Source organism: Crocuta crocuta, unplaced genomic scaffold (genome assembly GCF_008692635.1).
Source record: "Crocuta crocuta isolate KB4526 unplaced genomic scaffold, BGI_CrCroc_1.0 scaffold811, whole genome shotgun sequence".
Classification (NCBI taxonomy): Eukaryota; Metazoa; Chordata; class Mammalia; order Carnivora; family Hyaenidae; genus Crocuta; species Crocuta crocuta.
Window position 1 is genome coordinate 953,626 of NW_027530352.1, and position 4,669 is coordinate 958,294.

Sequence of the window (4,669 nt, forward strand, 5' to 3'; positions counted from 1 at the left end):
TAAAGACTATTAATATTAAGAATTAAATATCCGAGAACCCGCCCCACCTAGGCGTTACGGAATCTACAGCATTGGTCCCGCACAGATACACCAGCGCCTATAGAATTCAACAGCCAACATTATGGAAATGTGGTGCAAAATGAGGTGAGCTCCGAGTCTGCCCCAAAAAAGGTGCTAACAAAAGGCTCCCGTGGTACCACTTTGATTCCAGGATGGATTAACGAAAATCACATTCACTATGGAAGAATCCAGAAGAATCGTAGCCATTTACCTGTTTCAGAAATTAGTTGGGCACGCTAGTCCGGAGGGAGGCACAGAACAAGGAAATGAAGTAACCAGCATGAAATAACGTACAAGAAAATAGGAGTGAGCACATCAGGAACATTTTCTAAAGAAAAAGCCAGGGCTCCCAAGTGGCTATCATTCCTGGGCCAGCGCTGCCAATGAGCTGATAAATAAACTGAAGTCAGACTCATCACCTTGGACATTTACACGCTGTCCTCAGATGGCATGTATGTTTTCAGTTCAGTTTCAACACCAAGTGACACCACCACGATGACCTCTGTGCTTAACTTACTGTGGATCTCAGGGAAAGCTCTAGAGTCTCTACCTAGAAAGACGGGGGCTAGAATCATTTACCGTGTTTACTCTCATGGGGGAATGAGGAAAGGAATCACACATCTACCCCAGAGCTCACAAATGTCTGAGGCGTGACCTAGTTCCTCAGGAAAGAACACAGGACTTTTCCAAAGCGGCTAAGGGCACGCCAGCGGATTCTAGCATTCACTCTCCAGGGTCCCCATTCGGACTCAGGAGGCTGGTGGGTTACTCGAGGCCTTGTTAGCAATCATACGGGCATCCAGAAAACATCGCTTTCATAAACGTTAAGCCATCTTCAGAACTTCCTTCTAAGTAAGGACACGAAGTCAGCAGTTGCAGAGAGAAGGCAGAATGAGGGCAGGTGGGNTCTGACTGCTGCCCAGTGTTCCTTCTACACCAAGACTTGCCAAGGCTGTGGCTGTAACACCAAACCCTCCATGTATTCATTCCGCATACAATACTGTAGGCGCTCGCTACCTTTCACGGCCTTAGCTGCTGTTTGACAGGAGTAGTTTATCGGCTTTGGTCAAATCCCTACCTTCTTTTATTTATAGCCAATAGGTGAGGGAAGCTTGCGCCCACCAAATGAATCTGAAGGATGGAGAGGAGAAAGCAGGCGGTGGTGTTTTTGCTGTTGTTCACTTATTTTTATTATTGTCCTATCACAAAGATAATACTCGGAAATACTTTCCATTAACTTCAACACAAGGCTGCCATTAATAAAACAGGCCAGTGGAGGAAGATGTCAAAGCCAGAAAGGTCAAGGAATTCTAAAAGCATCATATACTTAAACCACAGTGAGAGTCATCTGGTCATAGGTAATGACTCTGGGGCTCCAGAGCTTCTTCACAGGCGGGACTTAGAGATGGCAAATATACTTTACGGAGGTTAGAACCCAAAACTTAACCGTGTATTTAACAGAGAGAGGGAGCCCCGAGTGATTACAAAGAAGGTGAACCTTGGATTGGGATGTCTGCTAAGCTTTTGTTCTCTGTATACATTCCTTCCTGAAGATCCAATGTCATCAATCCAATTGAATCAAGTTTCTGAATTAGGAAACCGCTCTGGTCCCAGAAGTTTAGTCTAAAGGATGCCCACTTAAACTCTAGGATACTGGTCAAGACCAGAGTTAATTCCTTTCTCTTGAAAGGACTCTCCTTGGAGAAAGCTAACAGAGAGAAACCATTTCTTACCTTCCTGGGAAAACGTCCCGGGGCTGGGCTGGGGGCTAATCTGACCATCTCTCTCCTTGTCCGAAGGAACTTTTTTCAGGACAGGTGGGAGAAGAGCAATTTTAGAAGAGCCAGGGCTGGATGGAGAGTCTGGGGTGTCCTCTAGGGAGACACAAACGCATGAGTCAAGCAGGGCCACAAACAAGATTCCTAAAACATAAGCCACGTTAACCTCTAAATACAAACGGCCAATCACTTTTTTAAAAGTATCAGAGAATTTTTCTGGCCAAGACTGAGTTTCATGTCTCTGCAAGTAACAGCTATGTACAGTAGGGAGAAAAATAACTGAAACTTATGAAAGGATAAAATCTCTAAAATTCACAGACAGATGTGAATTTATCTTGCTGACATAGAATTTCAACAGGCTGATATTTGAAGAAGACGCTGTAAGTGAAGCCAGTGTTCCTTCTGCCTCAGACACAGAGGCTGTTCGATTTTCTTAAAATGTGTGATATTTATAACCCACTGCTTTTACCTGTTGTCCCTACAGTGGTCACGTGATACGCACACACACGTACACGTAGGAACGCAGGCTCATGTATCTACATACACATACTGAGCCCACCAAGAATAACCTGGAGTCGATGGACTTTTGGGATCAGAAGGACGTTGGTGATCACTGTACAAATGAAGAGATTAAATGACCCGCTGAAGGAAAATGATGACAGAATTTCTAGGATTAGAACTCTAGTTTCTTAATTCTACAGGCTAACTTCTTCACTTTCTCTGAAAAGATTTACTGAATCACGCCCTCTTCTCTGCCCTACTGCCCACAAGGTTATTTGAACTTGGTGTGTGTGTGTGCGTGTGTGCGCACGTATGTGTGCACGTGCGTGTGTACAGAGGATTCTCTTCAGCCTTCAACTTCCAATTCAACTCTCCTACGTGCTTCCCTACACTGACAGGCTGTGACCCTACCACCGCGGAAGCGCTCTCCCTGCTGGGGCGGCCTCTCGGAGCCGGAGCCGAGGAAAGGAAAGGAGATGGCATATTCAAAAATGCCTGCTGAATTCTCAAGCGCCATGAAAACAAACGAGCATGTTAACATAACTCTCGACAGACTAAGTGCTAGGAAATAAATGGATACATTTAACAAACACATAGAAAACAGCAGCTCCGTGCAACAGAATACTGGGAATCCAGCTAGTCTTACATTTGGAATTCGCCACTGGGGAGCCAAAGTACACACCAGACCAGGCTCATTTTAGAAGAGCTTGCCCCCCTTGCCGCCGACTAGGGACGCGCCTTGCCTATGAAAACACCAGCCTGCTCCCACGTAGTCATTTCAAAGTGTTTTCTTCATTATTATTATTTTTTTTGCCTTCCTTCTTCCCACGCTATCATGAAGATATTTTGTGGGCGCCAAGAAATATTTTGTGTTTCCTATCATAACAAACTGGTGTGCAAAGAGGTTTGCACAGAACTAGGAAGTCCTAAGTGGTTTGCCCCAAGGGTCAGCTGGTGGGGGTGACCCCAGGGCCTCTCTTTGTCTGAGGCTGCTCTTTGGAGACTGCGCACTGGGTTTCTTGAGGGACCGAGGGGCTGTGAAGACCAGAGAGCATTAACCAGCTGGCTGCTCGGTGAACAAGAGGCGTGTTTGAGGGAAAATGGGAAAGACCCACAAGTGGAATGAGTCTAGGCTCGTGCGACACTACCTTTCCTCATTCCACCACATCCTCTGCATGTTGACAAATGACTATGATGAGACGTGCGTCTTACTTTCTGGTGTGCATGCCTGTGGGGGGAGGCCCGCGGGGGTGGTCACCCCTACAGCTGGGGGGGCCCTGGCATCCGCTGCTGCTTACCAGCTATACGACTTGCCAAACTGAGACTCTCTGGGCCTCACTTTCCACATCTGTGCAATGGAACAGGGGTGAGGACACTGAGAGTTTATCCCCATAAAGTGGATACACTTAGAACACTGCCTGGCACAGAGTTACGACTGGCAGTGAGGGGGCCGCCTGGAGGGCTCAATCCGTTACTGACTCTGGATTTCAGCTCAGATCATGATCTCATGGTTGGTGAGTTCGAGCCCTGCACTGGGCTCTGCACTAACAGCACAGGGCCTGCTTGGGATTCTTGCTCTGCTCTCTCTGCCCTGTTTGCGCTCTCTCCCAAAATAAATAAACATTAAACAAAAAGATCAGCAGTGATGATGATGATGGGCATAAGCTGACTACCTATCTCTACCCTCACTTGCCTAATTATTACAGGGGTGAAAGTGAAGGGGTGATGTGGGGTTCGTTATATTATCCACTCTACTTTTGCACACATTTAAAAATTCTTATAATAGACCGTTGGAGAAAAGCAAAGGAAAAGAACCCCATTCGGAGGAGCCAATGTAGGAGAGAATAAAGCAGAGTCCAATCCATTTCTAATGTTTTTAGGCTTCTTCTATCGTTAGATTTTCTAAACCTAGAGTCAGCTCACTTTTTCTGTCAAGGGCCCAACAGTAAATATTTCAGGCTCTTTAGGCCAACAGCCTCTGTCCAAACTACTCAACTCCGACATTTTAGCGGAAAAGCTAATACAGACGGCCGATGACATTTTATTTACAAAAACAGGCCCGGAGTTTGCCAAACCCTGTTCTAAACCCGAAACATTTCACAGAACATGGGGGGCACGTAAAGAGAGGAACGTTTGCTTTCCCCTCCCTGTGTAGACCCTGCACACGGGTCTCAGAAGGCTCAATCGAGCCCTACCGACAGGGTCAGCCCAAGACTCTCTCCGTGCGGCCTTCCCGACTGGCGCCCCTGTGCAGGGCGGGTGTCGGGGCCCCGGGCCTCACGCTGATAAACTCGCAGCCTTTGCCCCTCGCGGCGCCCGCCCTGCGCCCG